We start from the raw sequence: 21,201 nt of genomic DNA on the forward strand, positions 1-21,201 counted from the left end.
ACTCTCCCTTGCTCGGCTACTGGACCATCCCCTTTAGAATGCTCCATGGGGTATCAGCCCCCTCAGTTCCCAGAGCAAGAAGTTGAGGTCAATGTATCTTCAGCCCAGATGTTCATCCGCCGCAGTCGACGTACCTGGAAAAGGGCTAGGGCGGCTCTTCTCAAGACCACCTCCAGGTATCGTCAACAAGCGGACCACTACCAAACTCTGACTCCTCGCTATCGGATCGGGCAGAGGGTATGGCTTTCCACTTGGGTCCTACCCCTTCAGGTAGAATCCCGCAAACTTTCCCACCGTTTCATTGGTCCTTTCCCCATCTCTAGAGACATTAGTCCCACTGCTGTCCATCTGCTGTTGCCCCGTACCCTCAGCGTACACCCTACTTTTCAAGTTTCCAGGATTATACCCTTGCCTCACTTTCCTCTGTCTTCTGCTTCTAGGCCCATGCCTCCCCCGTGTCATCGATGGCCAGCCAGTGTATACGGCGAGACGCCTCCTGGGGGTTCGACCATGGGGCAGGGGTTTCCAGTATATTGGTTGACTGGGAGGGTTATGGCCCGGAGGAGAGGTGCTGGTTTCCCGGCTAAAGACATCCTGGACCCGGCCCTCATCGCCAATTTTCACTGTCGACACCCCGGCCAGCCAAGTATGCGCCCAGGTAGGAAGCCAGGTGGTGTCCCTAGAGGGGGGATACTGTCACAACCCTGATCTGTTTCACCTGTCCTTGTGATTGTCTCCACCCCCTCCAGGTGTCACTTATTTTCCCTGGTGTATTTATCCCTGTTTCCTGTCTTTCTTTGTCAGTTCATCTTGTATGTTCAAGTCAACCAGCGGGGTTTTCCCGTGCTCCTGCAGTTCTATTCTCTTTTACTAGTCCTCCCGGTTTTGACCTTTGCCTGTTTTTCTGGACTCCATTCCCACCAGCCTGATCATTCTGCCTGCCCTGACCTCAAGCCTGCCTGCCATTCAGTACTTCTGGAACTCTGAACTGGTTTTGACCTCATGACAAATGTCCTGTAATTTCACAAATGTTGCCATGACTTATGCCATGATATCTGAGTGAGTAATACAATTAATGGGGACCTCCTGGAGGTCCGGGCCCCTGGGTAGGTGCCCTGCGTGACCGGTATTCGGCCATGATTGATATAAGTTTAGATAGCTGGCTAGACTAAATTTACCAATTACAAAATTGTTAGCTGACATGGCTAATTGATTGACTGTCAGTGACTGACATAAAAGAGAAACCGCTGATGCACAATCCAATTTCGAACTTGCATGGTGTGTATTCTACTATTATAACTCTCAACAGCACTCGACTGAGTTCCTGGGTCCCTTACGTCACTTCTGCCTGGAGCCAGCCCTGCTACTACCATCCCTATTAAAGTTTCTGTTACGAATTCCCAGAGCCAGCAAAGTGGAAAAATTGTCCGTTCTGCCCTTGAGCAAGGCATGTTAACCTCCAACAACAACTGCTCCCTTGGCGCCGAAGGCGTGGATGTCGATTTAAGGCAGCCCCCCCCCCCCCCCCTCTCTGATTCAGAGGGGTTGGGTTAAATGAGGAAGACACATTTTGGTTGAATGCATTCAGTTGTGCAACAGACCCCCTTTCTCTTTTGCAGTGGAGGAGATAGACAAGGAAACACTCTTGCTTTTGTACGACTCACCTATAGCCTGAAGTTAAAGAAGAACATGAGACATACATACATGCAGTGAGTATTATATAAACACCACCTTTTTATACAGTTAAGAACAAATTCTTATTTACAATGACAGCGTACCTCAGCCAACGCTGGGCCAATTGTGTGCCACTCTATGGGACTCCCAATCATGGCTGGATGTGATACAGTCTGGATTCAAACCAGGTACTACAGTGGTGCCTCTTAAAGTGAGATGCAGTGTCTTAGTCCACTGCGCCTCTTGGGAGCCCCAATGTAATAGCTCCCGAGCGCCTACCCCTTCTGAGTGTGGCTCTGCATGTGGGTGTTTGAGTGAGAAAGACATGAGAGCCAACCAGTAAAAGCACAGGCCCCTTCATTATTGACGCATTGTGTCAACAACATCAAAGAGCCATTCCAGACTGAGGCCTACCAACAGCCCTAAACATAACTAAATGTAAGAAAAAAATATTTAATATATAATCGTAGCCTACTCTGTCTCCTGTCTCCACTGTCTTATTCCAAATCCCCTGCAACACACAAATGCACACAAACACGTTCACATTGCTACTTGCTGAAATTTACTGGCATGAACATATCAAACAAATCAAAGTATATTTTACATTTGAGATTCTTCAAAGTAGCAATTTGTCTTGATGGCAGCTTTGCACACTGGATAGACTTGAAAGGAGAGATTCTCATGAACACGAAGGTGTCGGTTGTTTTGCTCTACGACACACACAGGCTTCAGGGGACTTGTCTGGAGGTAACCCAGGACCGGGCTGTAAAAATGGCACAACATGCATTGGGATATCATGACCAAACATGGGTCTAAAAAGTATTCAAAATCCCTGAGATTTCTTATACACTGAACAAAAATATAAATGCAACATGTAAAGTGCTGGTCCCATGTTTCATTAGCTGAAAAAAAATATCCCAGAAATGTTCCATCCTCACAAAAAGCTGATTTCTCTCAAATGTTGTTCACAAATTTGTTTACATCCCTGTTAGTGTGCATTTCTCCTTTGCCAAGTTAATCCATCCACCTGACAGGTGTGGCATATCAAGAGACTGATTAAACAGCATGATCATTACACCGGTGCACTTTGTGCTGGGGACAATAAAGGGCCACTCTAAAATGTGCAGTTTTGTCACACAACACATGGCAATTGTCATACTCACTGCAGGAATGTCCACCAAAGCGGTTGCCAGAAAGTGTAATTTTAATTGCTCTACCAACGTTGGTTTAGAGAATTTGGCAGTACGTCCAACCGGCCTCAAAACCACAGACCACGTGTATGGCATCATGTGAGCGAGCGGTTTGCTGATGTCAACGTTGTGAAAGGTGGCCCATGGTGCTGGTGGGGTTATGGTATGGGTAGGCATAAGCTATGGACAATGAACACAATTCCATTTTATCGATGGCAATTGTAAAGCACAGAGAAACCGTGACGAGATCATGATGCCCATTGTCGTGCCATTCATCCACCGCCATCACCTCATGTTTCAGCATTATAATAGACAGCCCCATGTCACAAGGCTCTGTACACAATTTCTGGAAGCTGAAAATGTCCCAGTTCTTCCATGGCCTGCATGCTCACCAGACATGTCACCAATTGATCATGTTTGGGATACTTTTGATCGTCGTGTACGACAGTGTGTTCCAGTTCCCAAGAACTTCGCCATTGAAGAGGAGTGGGACAACATTCCACAGGCCACAATCAACAGGCTGGTTAACTCTATGTGAAGGAGATGTGTTGCACTGCATGAGGCAAATGGTGGTCACACCAGATACTGACTGATTTTCTAATACCCGCCCCTACCTTTTTTTTGTAACTGTGACCAACCAATGTATATCTGTATTTCCAGTCATGTGAAATCCATAGATTAGGGCCTAATGCATTTATTTCAATTGACTGGATTCCTTATCTGAACTGTAACTCAGTAACATCTTGGAAATTTGTTGCATGTTGCGTTTTTTTATTTTTGTTCAGTATACTTCAAAACCCTTATTCCTTATGATGAAATGTTTGACTGTCTGCTTTGCCATGTACAAATGTGTTATTCAATGCATTTCTATAGGCTATAGCAGTAAAGGACAAAATCAATGTTCCATAAAAATATCAGTATTTATAAAAAGAATTCACCATCTTAAAACAATGCCATATGTGAGCTTAGTAGATATTGTGATCTGAGGGCTTAGAACTACCACCCTACCTTAAATTATTGGGCTTAAATTACTGTCATGTTGTATTCTGTAATGCCTAATTTGCATATTATGTACCTAATTTGCATAATACCAAATTTTCATTTCATACATTTTACTTTTATTTTAATCATTTCGGTGTTCTACATCAGCCCTGGAAATGTCATAAAAATATGACCAATCTATCTGGATATTGGACAAAATGTGTTGAATTAAAAGAAATCAGACAGGTGAATTGGTTCCATTATTAAAATGAATTATCTTTGACTTGTCTGTGGCCTTTTTATCTTAGCAATGATAGCAAAGCAATCTCAGCAATGATAAATCCTATCCTCGTGAAATGAAGTGTTCTGTGTTCCCGAGAAGCTATAACTTGGAATACAAAGTATAAAACCAGACCCAAGTTTAATTTTGATAAGATATGATGCTTACTGGACTGTATCACTCTTCGGAAGTAGCACAGCAGTCTTCAGTTGTCCTCGACGAAGACACTTTCGAATAATCTGAAACAACCAGAAGCTCTGCGTTATACAACAATTACAAAGTATTTCCTAAAACTTTTTTTCTACTTATTTGTGACCAGGTAAACAAATTAGGCCTTTAAAAAAACATGGAAGGCACACTGGCTCCCCCAAGTTAACATGTGCGTGAGTGAAGTCAAGCTTTCAATCTAAGATGATTTCTCGCTTTCCTTTTTTCCCCTCCCTCCACCTCTCTACTCTTTATTTTTCATGAAAAGCCCTAGTCTGAACAATGCCCCATGGCCCCCCTGTCTCAACTCCAGTAAAGCCACACAAAGACCACAGGCAGTGGGGGCCCTTTACTTCCATTAATACCAGTCCAGGTCATAGCTATCACAGACCTGCATTCGCCCTTCCTCCATCTTACACCATGAAGGGGCGAGAAAAAACTGGGAATAAATTAAATTCCAAAAGGAAATGTGTTGCACTGAAAGAGAAAGCTCACTAATTTATTAAAGTCCAACCCTGCATGTAGGATCTCTCTCTCTGAATTCTGGCTATTTTTGCTAATCTGGATTTCTGGCTTCGACCTGCCGTATATTTCTGTCTGTTCTGATTTGGCCAATAATAAATACAGCTTAACTTGCAATTGATCAGGCCTACTTCCACAGTAATACAACAATGGCTAGAGTGTTGGGTAATCAGAACACTGAGTAACTATCATGACAGTTATCAATAAAAAGCATGTGTTGCTGGGGTAAGAAATTGTCTGCAGTCCCATTTAATTTGTTACAGCAAATATACCCTTTGACTGCTTACTCATTCCTGGTTCATTAAACCCCACTGATTGGCCGACTGCTTCATTAGGTGATTGGGTTGGGAGGGAGACTGTTTCCCTGTGCACTCTCTCGCTCCTAAAAGGGAGTAAAAACACATCCATCCAACCATCCTTCACTTTAGAGGACAAATCTTGACAGTTGTGCCAAAACAGCAATCAGCAGATTGCCTTACTGCGCTGCCTCTCCACGCCCAACCCGTGCCCAAGACAATGCTACTGTAGCCAATAAGCAAAGTGACAAACACTCACTCAATTAGAGGAGAAGAAGAGGGGGATGGAGCGGAAGGGTAGAGCCAGCTCCATCTGAATTGATGCTAACATTATTACACAGACCTCCCCACTTAGACTGTCTGATCGCTAGCTGATGTGGAGGGAGACACTGGAGGAGATGCTAGCTATACACTGCTACTGCCAGACAGAAGAATAAGATGACCGAAAAGATGTTTGGCAAAGTGGACTTACGGTCAAGATAAAGCATAACATTTTGACCAGATCAGAGGGTACAGACAGAACTATAGAACAGGTTCTGCCCTTTCCGAAATCTATATGTCAACTTACATTTTAGTCTTTTAGGAGATCTCTTGTGTAGAGGTAGTTGCAGAGAGTCTAGACACAGCTGAGTCCATAGTTCGTGTAACGATTCTTGTTGGTGGAAGGAGAGGAAGACCAAAATGCAGCGTGGTAAGTGTTCGTCATATTTTAATTGAACAGACTGAACACTACACAAAATAACAATGAAGAGAAAACGAGGTGAACAGAAACTAAACATAAATTAAACACCCACAACCAAAATGGGGAAAACAGGCTACCTAAGTATGATTCTCAACCAGAGACAACAAACGACACCTGCCTCTGATTGAGAACCATACTAGGTCAAACTCATAGAAATATAACAGACTCACGCCCTGACCAACCTAACAAAGAAATAAAAAATGAACTAAGATCAGAACGTGACAGTACCCCCCAAGGTGTGGACTCCGGCCGCAAAACCTGAACCTATAGGGGAGGGTCTGGGTGGGCGTCTGTCCCCAGTGGCGGCTCTGGCGCGGGACATGGACCCCACTCCACCATAGTCTTTGCCCGCTTAAGTGGTGCCTTTGGAGCGGCGACCCTCGCCGCCGACCTCAGACTGGGGACCATTGCAGCGGGCCCCGAATAGATGGGAGACTCCGGCGGCGCTGGACAGGCGGGAGACTCCGGCAGCGCCGTAGTGAAGGGCGACTCTGGCAGCACGTGACAGACGGGCGGCTCCGGCAGCTCAGGACAGACGGACGAATCTGGAGGGAGGAGACGGAGAGACAGCCTGGTGCGTGCCACAGGACCCACCAGGCTGGGGAGACGGCACCGGAGGAGGCACCGGATGGACTGGGCTGTGGGGGAGCACTGGAGCGCTGGTGCGCAGCCTTGGCACCACTCCTCCAGGCTGGATGACCACTTTAGCCCGGACTCCAGAGTGCAGGCACAGGTTGAACCGGGCTGTGGGTGAGCACTGTAGATCTGTTGCATACCACTCGCACCTCTCCCTTAGGCTCAATGCCCACATTCGCCCGGCACGGGTGGAGAGCAGGCATAGGACGCACTGTACCCTCCCAGCGCCCCGGAGACACAGCATGCAGAGCCGGCGCAGGATACCCTGGGCCGAAACGGCGTACCGGAGACCAGACACGCTGAGCCGGCACAACACGCCCTGGCTGGATTTTTATTTATTTATTTAACCTTTATTTAACTAGGCAAGTCAGTTAAGAACAAATTCTTATTTTCAATGACGGCCTAGGAACAGTGGGTTAACTGCCTGTTCAGGGGCAGAACAACAGATTTGTACCTTGTCAGCTCAGGGATTTCAACTTGCAATCCTTCCGGTTACTAGCCCAGCGCTCCCACTAGCCCAAGGTAACCACTAGGCTACCCTGCCGCCCCACACTCCCATGGCACTTGCAGAGGGCTGGCCTATAGCACACCAGGCTTTGAAACCATACTGGCGACACCGTGCGCTTGACCTCATAACACGGTGCCTGACCAGTACTGTGCTTCCTCAGGTAAGCACAAGGAGTTGGCTTAGGTCTCCAACCTGCCTCCCCCCCCAAAAATGTTTTGGGGCTGCCTCTCGTGCCTGTCGCGCTGCCGTGCTACCTCCTCATATCGCTGCCACTCAACTCTCGCTGCCTCCAGTTCTTCCTTGGGACCCTGTGCCCAGGGTCCCATACCGTCTAAAATCTCCTCCCATGTCCATGAGTCCAGAGAACATTGCTGCTCGATACCACGCTGCTTGGTCCTTGGTTGGTGGGTGTTTCTGTAACGCTTCTCATTGGTGGAAGGAGAGGAAGACCAAAATGCAGCGTGGTAAGTGTTCGTCAAATTTTAATTGAACAAATTGAACACTACACAAAATAACAACGAAGAGAAAACAAAACAGTTCTGCCAGGTGAACAGTCACTAAACAGAAATTAAACACCCACAACCAAAATGGGGAAAATAGGCTACCTAAGTATGATTCTCAATCAGAGACAACGAACGACAGCTGCCACTGATTGAGAACCATACTAGGCCAAACACGAAAGAACATAGGTTGGTTGGGGTGGGTAGTCTAACACAAAGACATAAAAAAGGAACTAAGGTCAGAACGTGACAGTTTGGTGTATTTGGAGCAAGTATATGAGAAAAATCCTGGGCTTCTAAACCCTGTTAATAAATGCGGAGTTTGTCGGTATAGCTAAGAGGCTTTATAACCCATTAGAGCTGGGTTTTGCTAAGGGCAACAGTTGCGTGAGATAGTTAAACAACTTGATTGGGGGTTTTTTGACATTCAACCAGATGTAGAGGGGAGAATAGGAGACAAAATGTTGTAAACTACAAGCAAACCATTAACTCATGCTGTGTCAATTGACAGCATCATTACAACTAATACGATGGAGGGAGTCTAAGAAATTGTAGGCAAAACTAAATTAAGAGGACAACTGGAGAATGCCCACCATATTTTGCAGCGGAGCTAACAGCCCATGTGTCTGCAGAGCTAGTAACAAATGCCGAATTAATTCTGGAAATTCAGTTACTTGCTATAATCATCCCTGTTCAAATTGTGTTTTGTCCAAATATTCTGGTAGCCAATATGATTAACCAATCTGTTAAACAGTATCTTACGAACACCGTACAGCAGGGGTAATGAGGGAAAATCAAATCTACTATGATGGAAAAATCTTTAATTTGATAGAACACATGTTGACTTCTAGAATCTCCATCAAGCAGACAATGGTGAATCTAATGGCAATGAGAGTCAGAAGAGGTTTAGAAACCTGAAAGACAACTTCACTGCCAAATATTCCTGAACCATCCAGACAATATGTAAACCAACCCTGTGCTTAACCCCACCCCTAATCTTATGCCTAACCCTGTCCTTAAAAAAAGGTTTCATGATGTAGCACATTTTCACTTTGGAGCTTGGCCATACAGGGAACCTTTTTATCAGGATCTCCATTCTGTGTCCCAATTGGCATCCTATTCGTTATGGGCCCTGGTCAAAAGTAATGCACTAAATCAGGTATTCCCAAACTCGCCTGAGTAGCCTCGTCAAAAATCTAATTAAACCATCTAGTGTCCAGCGAAATAACACCACAATGTCAAATACAGGTAGACTAGTCAAATAATTAACATCTAATCACATTAACCGTTACTCTCTCGCAGGGATTTAGAAACAAACATGACAATTTGAAAAATAAGCCACGGGAGTTTTTTGAGCGAGAATTAAGACTACTTTCGATTAGTAAGACATGTATAAAAGCAGTAGATACCATTAATAAGAAGGGTCTAGAAGTGTCTTATATGGTAAGCTACCGAGTGGCTAGGACAGGCAAGCATCATACTATCGTGGAGGACTTAATTATTCCTGCTGCCATGGATATGGATAGGACAATGCTGGGGGAAAAGGCCAAAAAAACTATACAGGCAATGGCTTCATCAAACAACACTGTTTCATGACGCATCAGTGACATAGCAGGAGATGTTTTGAAACAATTACTGGAGCCAAGAGATACACGCTTGACCTCTCCCCTCTCTCCGGCCCAAGCAACTTAGTCTTGACATAGAACAGATACTGCAACCCCGCCACAGTATTATACAAAAATAACATTCTGATGAGAAGTAACTTACAAACATATGATGAACACTAAAACATCTTACCTATGTTACCAACCAATTCTGATTATTCCCCAACAGCGCATGCAAGCAGTTGCTCCCGACGCCACTTGGGTACACCGCAGCATCCACGAGAAGCTCTTGCTGCTAAGGGAATGACTGACAGCTTGAAAGCCGTTTTGGACACTGCAGTGAAAATGGTTAACTTTGTTTAAGCAAGTCCCCATACAGAAGTGCGCTGGTTATCAAGGGGCAAAGCATTGACATTTATTTAATTTTTTTTAATAGAGAGGCGAGCTAAACGTTATCTTTACTGACCACAATTTTCCCTTGTCTGACGACGAGTTTCTCACATGACTGGCCTACCTGGGTGATGTTTTTTTTTATCTAGGATGCGAGACAAAATTGAGGCTATGATTAAGAAGTTTGAGCTCTTTTCTGTCTGCATTAGCAAGGACAACACACAGGTCTTTCCATAATTGTATGATTTTTGTGTACAAATGAACTCAAGCTCACGGACAATGTCAAATGTGATATAGAGAAGCACCTGAGTGAGCTGGGTGCACAATTACGTAAGTACTTTCCCGAAACGGACAACACAAACAACTGGATTCGTTATCCCTTTCATGCCCTGCCTCAAGTCCACTGACCTATATCTGAACAAGAGAGCCTCGTTGAAATTGCAACAAGCGGTTCTGTGAAAAATGTAAATGTATCAGAAACCACTGACAGATTTCTGGATTGGGCTGAACTCAGATTTTCTTGCCTCAGCAAATCGCGCTGTTAAAACACTGATGCCCCTTGCAACTGATGCCCGTTTCCCCAAAAAAACAACATACGGAAAAGTGGTGGGTGCATGTGTATTCACCCCCTTTGCTATGAAGCCCCTAAATAAGATCTGGTGCAACCAATTACCTTCAGAAGTCACATAATTAGTTAGTTTGCACACAGGTGGACTTTATTTAAGTGTCACATGATCTGTCACATGATCTCACTATATATACACACACACCTGTTCTGAAAGGGCCCAGAGTCTGCAACACCACTAAGCAAGGGGCACCATCAAGCAAGCGGCACCACGGACACCAAGGAGCTCTCCAAACAAGTCAGGGAGAAGTACAGATCAGGGTTGGGTATAAAACAATATCCAAAACTTTGAGCATCCCATGGAGCACCATTAAATCCATTATTTAAAAAATGAAAGAATTTGGCACCACAACAAACCTGCCAAGATAGGGCCGCCCACCAAATCTCATGGACCAGGCAAGGAGGGCATTAAATCAGAGAGGCAACAAAGAGACCAAAGATAACCCTGAAGGAGCTGCAAAGCTTGGAGTAGCGGAGATTGTAGTATCTGTCCATAGGACCATTTTAAGCCATACACTCCACAGAGCTGGGCTTTACGGAAGAGTGGGCAGAAAAAAGCCATTGCTTTAAGAAACAAATAAGCAAACACATTTAGTGTTTGAAAAAAGTCATGTGGGACACTCCCCAAACATATGGATGAAGGTACTCTGGTCAGATGAGACTAAAATGTTGCTTATGGGCCATCAAGGAAAATGCTGTGTCTGGTGCAAACCCAACACCTCATACCCCCGGGAACACCACCCCCAATATCCATGGGGATATTTTTCCATTGGCAAGGACTGGGAAACTGGTCAGAATTGAAGGAATGATGGATGGCGCTAAATACAGGGAAATTCTTGAGGGAAACCTGTTTCAGTCTTCCAGAGATTTGAGCCTGGGACGGAGGTTCACCATTCAGCAGGACAATGACCCTAAGCATACTGCTAAAGCAACACTCGAGTGGTTTAAGGGGAAACATTTAAATGTCTTGGAATGGCCTAGTCAAAGACCAGACCTCAATCCAATTGAGAATTTGTGGTATGACTTAAAGATTGCTATACACCAGCAGAACCCATCCAACTTGAAGGAGCTGGAGCAGTTTTGCTTGAAGAATGGGCAACAATCCCAGTGACTAGATGTGCCAAGTGTATAGAGACATACCCCAAGAGACTTGGAGCTGTAATTGCTGCAAAAGGAGGCTCTACAAAGTATTGACTTTGGGTGGAGGTGAATAGTTATGCATGCTTAAGTTTAGTTGTCTTATTTCTTGTTTGTTTCACAATAAAAAAGGATTTTGCATCTTCAAAGTGTTGTGTAAATCAATTGATACAAACCACACCAAAAATACATTTTAATTCCAGGTTGTAAGGCAACTAAAAAGGAAAATGCCAAGGGGGTTGAACACTTCCGCAAGCCACTGTATGAGAGAGTGGATTCTCAGCACTCGCCTGTATTTAGTTTTCATGCAGGCATAGACTGTGTGTGGAAAAGGATTTAAGACAGACTTTTTCCAATACCTCATTGCAGAGTTATGTGCATCCTTTCAAGCACACCCTTCTCATTAACATTTGGGGTGTTATTCACAATTTGATGAACAAAAGGTTTTATATGTAAGTTGGCATATAAAGAGCAAAATTATTCATTAGTGTCCTGGTCCTGTAAGAGCTCTTTGTCACTTCCCACGATCCCGGTTGTGACAAAAACTCACTCATTCTTATGTTTAATAAATGTATCGTATAGTGTGTGTGGCAGGCTTACAATAATGGCAAAAAAACAACATTTGATTGTGTGTTGACTCTGGTGGTAGAAGGGGTACTCAGCTGGAGGTTGAATGTTTGAAGGGGTACGGGACTATAAAAAGTTTGGGAACCACTGCACTAAATAGTGAATAGAGTGCCAATTGGGACACAGACAAATGTTTTCAGATTCTTGTATTTCGCTTTCATCAATGTAGGTTATATCCTTTATTTTATTTAACTAGGAAAGTCAGTTAAGAATAAATTCTTATTTACAATGACGGCCTACCCCGGCCAATGCTGGACGACGCTGGGCCAATTGTGTGTCCCAATCACGGCCGGATGTGATACTGCCTGGATGAAAATACCAGTAGATGTAAATACATTTGACCATGCTTACCAGTCTATGGGTTAATTCGCATGATTATTATAATTAAATTGGTGCCTGTGTATTTTCGTTTGTCGTTATGATTCTTATTTATCACATGCACACAACATACAGATACAGAGCCTTAAGCTGAAAATCTGTCAGACAGCGCAGGGTTTACTGCTATAGCTCCTGCTGCTGCTGGAGTGAAACATGCTTTGGTAAACAATTGTAAATTAAATTGTGTGTGTTATAACTTGTAATTGAAGCGCACTTCTCATTTGCCATTCATGTGCATATGATGGTAGGCAGGCTTCAGTGCATCAAACACCACTTTGCAATTAGCTGAAGGCAGTATTTATTTTGAAAACATATACAGTTGTGGCCAAAAATATTGGCACTCTTCCACATTTTTCAAATCCCTTACAATTTTCCCAAAACATAAGTGGAAATTGACCAGTGTTTGGTCTCCAAAATGCTTTATTTCACTATTAATAATTACAGAACCTTTGTTTTTGATTCCAAACTTAATATATCCATTTTAATCAGAAAATGAATAGAAATGGCATTGACAAATTTATTGACACCCTAGACTTAATATTTGGCAGCACAGCTTTTGGTCAAAATAACTACAATCAAGCACTTCCTATAGCCATCGATGAGCTGGTGCAAACTGCTCCAGTTCTCCGATATTTGAACTGCTGTTTTCAGATCTCTACAAGTTTTCAATGGGTTCTTCCTTTAAAAGTTGTGTGGTACTGCAGCACAGCTTGCGAGCTTCTTCAGAATACGTTTGTTAAGTGTCAGCCATTGTTGCCATTTATGCTTGTTAGTGCTAGTTTGACCAACAGAGGGCATCTATTAGAAGCATTAGAACGTTTTTAATTTTGGCTGTAATAGAGAAATTAAAAACATTTGATTTTGAGAAATTTTGCTCAATAAATGTAATTAATATTATGGTGTTTCGATTCCAGGAAAACTGAAAAACGAAACCCTCAGGTAAATATGGCACTGTACAATGTGACCGATCGGGAGTAGGCTACTAAGTGACTGCGAGTGAAAATAATCGTAAAATTTCCACACCCTAATTGTAGGCTTACCAATACCCAAACGGAGATTCAGTGAAAATAAAAATCAAATTGATTTATCAAGACCATAGTTGACCACACGTGGGTAAGGCTATTGCTTCAAATCCTATTATAACAATTGGATGACTTTGGGTGTTCCAGTAAGCAAAAATGTGTTGCCTTCATTAGCCTACTTTATTACAATATTTTTGTCATTCAGTTATATTTATTCCCAGAGTAATTATTTTCTATTCTTAAAAGAACTCCAGCACAGAGAAGAGAAATGATCCTTGAATAATTAAAGATCTTGGTAAAATACTGTTAGACTTGGGGATTATGGTCACGGACAGTGCAATTTGCCTGTGTTATGCAGAACATGAAAGCCCAGGAAAATGAACAGGTACAGTAGGCTACAATAATAATGCTAGAAATAATGCTGAAATAAATCAACTGCTGGTCTTTACTGTGTGCTGCACATTTTTACTTTGTATTCCATTTCCAGCAAGGCTATTCAAGCCATTGACTCACTGATGGTTGAAGATGAGCGATCAGCAAAGGAAATTTGTAATCTGCTAGCATTACGGCACAACATCAACATTGTTCTAATCACGGTCAGAAGACAGTTGAAGAAACTTGAGGGGACTAATGGAAATATATATATATTTCTTCCAGAACATTAACCGTGTTTGTTCTCGTTTTGTACTGTTCTGTAGTTTCGACTCAATGATTCGTCTGACAAACAAAGCACTTTGCGTCCTGCAGGCCCAGGCATGGTTCAAAGCTGGCGAGACATTCAATGACAAGAAATCTGCTGGACCCCATGTCAGAGAGGTGTTTTTGGGACCACATCGTGTCTATTGTCCTGCTAATAGCCCTTGTGAAAAACAAGTATGTGAAAACATGTTGTTATCTAATATCTAAGGGGCTTTTATATAATTATTATGCAGGGCTAGTAATAAAAATTATTGGATAAGCGATTGGCTCTCTGAACACACATTGCAGGCCATACTCGTTATTTCTCATCACTGGATTTGCGTTTCATGACGATTGAGCTAGGTCAGAACTTGTGGCTAGCTTGAGTCCATTTCATGACAGCGGTAAGTGATTGCGTGTGGGAATGACAAGTCAGTGGCTGACAGCACATAATAAATTGTGCATTATTTGAAAAAGGTGCAAGGGTGCCAATATTTTTGGCCACGACTGTACTTAAATTTTTGAAACCTGAACATTTTGCTATATACTGTATATCATGAGGCATGATTAAACTTGCTCCAAAGTAGCCTCGCCAAAATACGACCAAACGTGGAGACGATTAGTCTATAGACTTCCATATGCCATTGAAGCCAGTACCCATTTCTCTCATGTTCTATTGGTTTTCAAATCAACTTTCTTTCATTGTCCAGTAGCCAAAAGGCACAATTCTAGTCAATTTAGCAACCCATGCTAGTTGTTGGATCTTCAGGCTCCCCTCTTTCAAAATGTCTCATGGAAACACTCATATTTAAGGTGTGCTTTTGACAAAGATGTTTCCCCAATAATTGCATTATTGTACTCACGTAGGCGATTGCCTTGTGCGCATTGCTGCACTTATAATGTGAAGAAAGAATAGTTTATCAACATTTTAAGCTAAACATTCTGAACTGTTGCATCATCCTCATTGCTTAAAAACCTGTTGGGGCTAGGGGGCAGCATTTTCACTTTTGGATGAAAGGCGTGCACAGAGTAAACTGCCTCCTACTCTTTCCCAGATGGGAATATATGCATATTATTACTGGTGGATAGAAAACACTGAAGTTTCTAAAACTGTTTGAATTATGTCTCTGAGTATAACAGACCTCATATGGCAGACAAAAACCTGAGAAGAAATCCAAACAGGAAGTGAGAACTCAATTTTGAAAACAGTGCCATTTGATGTCCATCTTAGATATGGATGAGCATGCACTTCCTAGGGCTTCCACAAGATGTCACAGTCTTTAGATTCTGGTTTTATGATTCTACTATAAAGGAGGGGCTCATTATAGCTCTTTGAGTGGGTGGTCTGGCAGAAAGCCTCAGTCTCATTGCGCGCGGTCACAAGAGTGTTCTTGCTTTCCAATGAGTTTCTTCAGACAATGAAATTCTCCGGTTGGAACCTTATTGCTGATTAATGTTTAAAACATCCTAAATATGGATTACATACGTCATTTGACTTGTTTCTACGACCTGTAACGGAACTTTGAGTTTTTGTCTGGAGTATTTGCTCGTGCTTTTTGAGGATTGAATGCTGGGCTGAACAAGCTAACAACAAGTGGCTAAATGGGCTTTTTGGAACAAATCAGTCATTTATTGTCGAACTGGGATTCCTGGAACTGCCTTCTGATGAAGATATTCAAAGGTAAGTGAATATATAGTGTTTTTTGTAGCGTCTGTTGACGCCAAAATGGCGGCTATTTCTTTGGGTTCTGAGCGCCGTTCTCAGATTATTCTTTTTCCGTAAAGTTTTTTTTTATTTTTTAAATCTGACACAGCGGTTGCATAGAGGATACGTTTATCTTTAATTCTGTGAATAACACTTGCATCTTTTATCAATGTTTATTATATCTGCAAAATCACCGGATGTTTTGGAATCAAAACATTACTGCACCTAACGCGCCAATGTAATGTAATTGTAAATATATATATATATTCACGAAACAGGTAGACTTAGGCTCCATTTTGTTTTAACCTGTTGGGGCTAGGGGGCAAAAGGAGTTTCCTAAAGGGAAACTAAAGGGAGTTTCCTAAAGGGAACACCCCCTCCCATTCAGCTGAAAAAAATATTATTTAGAAATATTTAACTTTCACACATTAACAAGTCCAATACAGCAAATGAAAGATAAACATCTTGTTAATCTACCCATCGTGTACGATTTTTAAAATGTTTTACAGCGAAAACACAACATATTTATGTTAGATGACTACCAAATTCAAAAACACACAGTGATTTTTCACAGTCACAAAAGCATAAATATAGATAAAATGAATCACTAACCTTTGATTATCTCCATTAGATGACACTCATAGGACATCATGTTATACATGTATTGTGTGTTTTGTTCGATAATGTGTGTGTGTGTATATGTGTGTGTGTGTATATATATATATATATATATGTATATATGTATATATGTATATATGTATGTATATATGTACAACACCTCTTCCGTGGCCTCCAACTGCTATTAAACACTAGTAAAACTAAATTGGCTTCCTATTTCACAACAAAGCCTCCTTCACCCACGCTGCCAAACATACCCTCGTAAAACTGACTATCCTACCGATACTCGACATCAGTGATGTCATTTACAAAATATCCTCCAACACTACTCAGCAAACTGGATGCAGTCTATCACAGTGCCATCCGTTTTGTCACCAAAGCCCCATATACCATCCACCACTGCGACCTGTATGCTCTCGTCGGCTGGCCCTCGCTACATATTCGTCGCCAGACCCACTGGCTCCAGGTCATCGATAACTCTATGTAAGGTAGAGCTCCACCTTATCTCAGCTCACTGGTCACGATAACAAAACCCACCCATAGCACACGCTCCAGCAGGTACAGTGGGGCAAAAAAGTATTTAGTCAGCCACTAATTGTGCAAGTTCTCCCACTTAAAAAGATGAGAGGCCTGTAATTTTCATCATAGGTATGGTTCTGGGATTTTTTTTTCTATGACAGACAAAATGAGAAAAAAAATCCTGAAAATCACATTGTAGGATTTTTTATGAATTTATTTGCAAATTATGGTGGGGAAAGTATTTGGTCACCTACAAACAAGCAAGATTTCTGGCTCTCACAGACCTGTAACTTCTTTAAGAGGCTCCTCTGTCCTCCACTCGTTACCTGTATTAATGGCACCTGTTTGAACTTGTTATCAGTATAAAAGACACCTGTCCACAACCTCACTCACACTCCAATCTCCACTATGGACAAGACCAAACAGCTGTCAAAGGACACCAGGAACAAAATTGTAGAACTGCACCAGGCTGGGAAGACTGAATCTGCAATAGGTAAGCAGCTTGGTTTGAAGAAATCAACTGTGGGAGCAATTATTAGGAAATGGAAGACATACAAGACCACTGAAAATCTCCCTCAATCTGGGGCTCCACGCAAGATCTCACCCCGTGGGGTCAAAATGATCACAAGAACGGTGAGCAAAAATCCCAGAACCACACGGGGGGACCTAGTGAATGACCTGCAGAGAGCTGGGACCAAAGTAACAAAGTCTACCATCAGTAACACACTACGCCGCCAGGGACTCAAATCCTGCAGTGCCAGACGTGTCCCCCTGCTTAAAGCCAGAACATGTCCAGGCCCGTTTGAAGTTTGCTAGAGAGCATTTGGATGATCCAGAAGATTGGGAGAATGTCATATGGTCAGATGAAACCAAAATATAACTTTTTGGTAAAAACGCAACTCGTCGTCTTTGGAGAACAAAGAATGCTGAGTTGCATCCAAAAAACACCATACCTACTGTGAAGCATGGGGGTGGAAACATCATTCTTGGGGGCTGTTTTTCTGCAACGGGACCAGGACCAGGAAATAATGAATGGGCCCATGTATCGTGAGATTTTGAGTGAAAACCTCCTTCCATCAGCAAGGGCATTGAAGATGAAACATGGCTGGGTATTTCAGCATGACAATGATCCCAAACACACCGCCCGGGCAAAGAAGGAGTGGCTTCGTAAGAAGCATTTCCATGTCCTGGTGTGGCCTAGCCAGTCTCCAGATCTCAACCCCATAGAAAATCTTGAGGGAGTTGAAAGTCTGTTGCCCAGCAACAGCCCCAAAACATCACTGCTCTAGAGGAGATCTGCATGGAGGAATGGGCCAAAATACCAGCAACAGTGTGAGAAAACCTTGTGAAGACTTACAGAAAACATTTGACCTCTGTCATTGCCAACAAAGGATATATAACAAAGTATTGCGATAAACTTTTGTTATTGACCAATGCTTGTTTTCCACCATAATTTGCAAAAAAAAATCATTAAAATTTGATTTTCTGGATTTTTTTTCTCATTTTGTCTGTCATAGTTGAAGTGAACCTATGATGAAAATTACAGGCCTCTCATCTTTTTAAGTGGGAGAACTTGCACAATTGGTGGCTGAATAATTACTTTTTTGCCCCACTATCTCACTGGTCATCCCGAAAGCCAAAACCTCATTTGGCCACCTTTCCTTCCAGTTCTCTGCTGCCAATGACTGGAACGAATTGCAAAAATAGCTGAAATTGGACACATATCTCCCTCACTAACTTTAAACATCAGCTATTTTAGCAGCTAACCGATCGCTGCAGCTGTACACAGGTAATCTGTAAATAGCCCATCCAATCTACTGTAAGGGTGTGTGCTGGTGGCAGGGAAGTCAGCCGCAGGAGATCGAACTTGGTATAAAACGGAGCAGTTTAATGAGTGCTCAAAACTCCGAAAATCTAAATCTACAAAACATTACAAAAGGGTACAAACACGTCGCACACCAGAACAAATCTTGCACATGGCTTACCTCCTCACGCTATTTGCACACACTGTATATATACTTTTTTCTATTGTGTTTTGACTGTACTTTTCTTTATTCCATGTGTAACTCTGTGATGTGATGTTGTTTGTGTCGCACTGCTTGGCTTATCTTAGCCAGGTCGCAGTTGTAAATGAGAACTTGTTCTGAACTGACCTACCTGGTTAAATAAAGGTGAAATAAAAATTAATAAATAAATAAATAATATATATATAAGAATGCTGCCAGTCAAAGTCTGGGGGCACATTTTCCCAACAGAAACCCTGGTGTTCGAGTGTGTCCTACACCGGCAAATAAAAATAAAAAATATATATATTTATTTGTCACATGCTTCGTAAACAACAGGTGTAGAAGAACTAGTTTGTTGTCTTATTTTACTAAATCAGAACGTATTATCCTAGGTGACCTAAATTAGGATTCAGACAATCTAAAATACATATTTTTTACACAATCTTTATTTTAGTGACCTTGATTGTACTTCAACTACTTCTGAGCCGGATTTAGATTGCAGCCTTTTTGCAGTCTTCAATACTATTGTGGATGACCATGCTCGCTTTAAAAAACTAAGGGTTAAAGTTAAATCGAATGCCTGATCAATGGATACAAGATGCACCTGAATTCAATTTCGAGTCTCATAGCAAAGGGTCTAAATTCTTATGTAAATGTATTATTTCTGTTAATTAATAAAATTTAATTACTAAACTTGTTTTTGCTTTGTAATTATGGGATATTATGTGTAGATTGATGAGGGGGGGCATTTAATCCATTTTAGAATAAGGCTGTAACGTAACAAAAGGTGGAAAAAGTCAAGGTGTCTGAAATACTTTCCGAATGCACTGTAAAACAATAGCATTATACCACTGCTGGTTATTTATGAGTAACTTGTAAAGTAATCCCTCGTCACTTTGCCTTTGGTTCTCCCTGCTGATTGGAAACAGAATTACAGCATAATGAAGGTCATACTGCAGAGAAGTGGTTGCATGCCAACAAACTCTAATTTCTCCTGAAGTGTGCTCTTGGATTTGAAAGGAATGGACTGTTATATGAAAACTTCCTCTAGGATACCCATGCCTACACCAATCCAATGCTTTTACATTTGCTGGAATTAGTGAACAAGTGCAAACTTCAGATAGGAGAGATTATTGGTGTAGTTTCCACAAACCTCTTCCCAAATGTCGGAGCGCAGGGATGATTCCAGAGTTTCCCACTTGTAATTACGAGATTGAAGGTTGTATTTTTACAAGTTTCCAACATGTCATGAATACGGCATAAGTCCTCCATGGTTAAACGCCTGAGCAGTAAGGGAGGGAGAGAAGAGGGAAGAGAGAGGGAGGAGAGAGTAGGATAGGAGGAAGGAAGAGGGATGAGTGAGCAGTGAAGGAGGGAAAAGGAACGAGGGAAGAAAAAACACATCGCTCATGGCTTTAAGTGGACAGTTGGAGTCAGTTGGAGTGGCTGACGCAACAGAGCAACAGAGGGGGCTGCACTTTGCAGATGGCCTTACTTAGCGTCCTCAGATTTAATGGGCCCTTTTTTAATTAATTAAATTGGACTAAGCCGTAAAACAGCTGCGACAGCTATTGATCGCCCCCAGAGAGCTCTCTCTCTTCCTTATTCCAAGAAATTATTTTGGGAATGAGCCGAGAAAGAAAAGCACTTAGATGGGACCGGGCATTTGTCTGGGTGATTAATAAAGAAGGGAGGGAGAACGGGAGGGGGGGGTGGACCATCCATCTGGGAGTAGGAGCTAAATCAACTTCAGCCACTTTCTTCGGTACTGTAACTCCATCGTACCACCACCATGGCTGAAACCTGCCCCTAAACTTTGCCCCTGATGTAATTACAACCACAGAAATAGAACATCCAGAAAGACTCGGGATGGGAATGGGAATGTCTGTTCCATTCATTCTATTTCTATGATCACTTCAAAATGCCTGGAATCAAATGCCAAGTCACTAAACCAGTAATTTCTGGATTTGAATTGATTCCACCCATATTCAAACACTCAAAGGATGTGTCTCAGACGCAGTTGTCATGTGTCAGTGCTGCTGCAAACTGCAACAGAAGAAACATGCCAAAAGAGATATCTTGACATCATTGATAGTCATGGTCTATGAACACGGTCTTGTTTTCAAAACACAACTACATGAATGTGGATGCTACCATGATTACAGATAGTCCTGAATTAGTATTGAATAACGAGTGAGAAAGGTACAGATTCACAAATATCATACCCCGCAAAAATGCTAATCTCCCCTGTTATTGTAATGGTAAGAGGTTAGCATATCTTGGGCGTATGAAAATGATGCGTCTATTCTATTCTTATTTACAATAAAAGTTAATACAAAATTACACAATACATTAT

At 42.2% G+C, this 21,201-nt stretch overlaps 1 long non-coding RNA gene across 2 annotated transcripts; it reads right to left on the bottom strand.

Moving 5' to 3' along the window:
- Positions 1-1,798: 1,798 nt before the first annotated feature.
- LOC110492894 lies at positions 1,799-20,204 on the bottom strand. 2 transcript variants are annotated; one of them, XR_002469089.2, is made up of 5 exons: positions 9,607-9,695; positions 9,334-9,474; positions 5,719-5,802; positions 4,294-4,364; positions 1,799-2,437 (listed from the first exon to the last, which is right to left on the bottom strand). It is a non-coding gene; the product is annotated as an uncharacterized LOC110492894 (long non-coding RNA). The 2 variants fall into 2 exon arrangements; XR_005036503.1 differs by lacking the exons at positions 9,334-9,474; positions 9,607-9,695 and adding an exon at positions 19,999-20,204.
- Between the last annotated feature and the right edge of the window lie 997 nt (positions 20,205-21,201).

Source organism: Oncorhynchus mykiss, chromosome 16 (genome assembly GCF_013265735.2).
Source record: "Oncorhynchus mykiss isolate Arlee chromosome 16, USDA_OmykA_1.1, whole genome shotgun sequence".
NCBI lineage: Eukaryota > Metazoa > Chordata > Actinopteri > Salmoniformes > Salmonidae > Oncorhynchus > Oncorhynchus mykiss.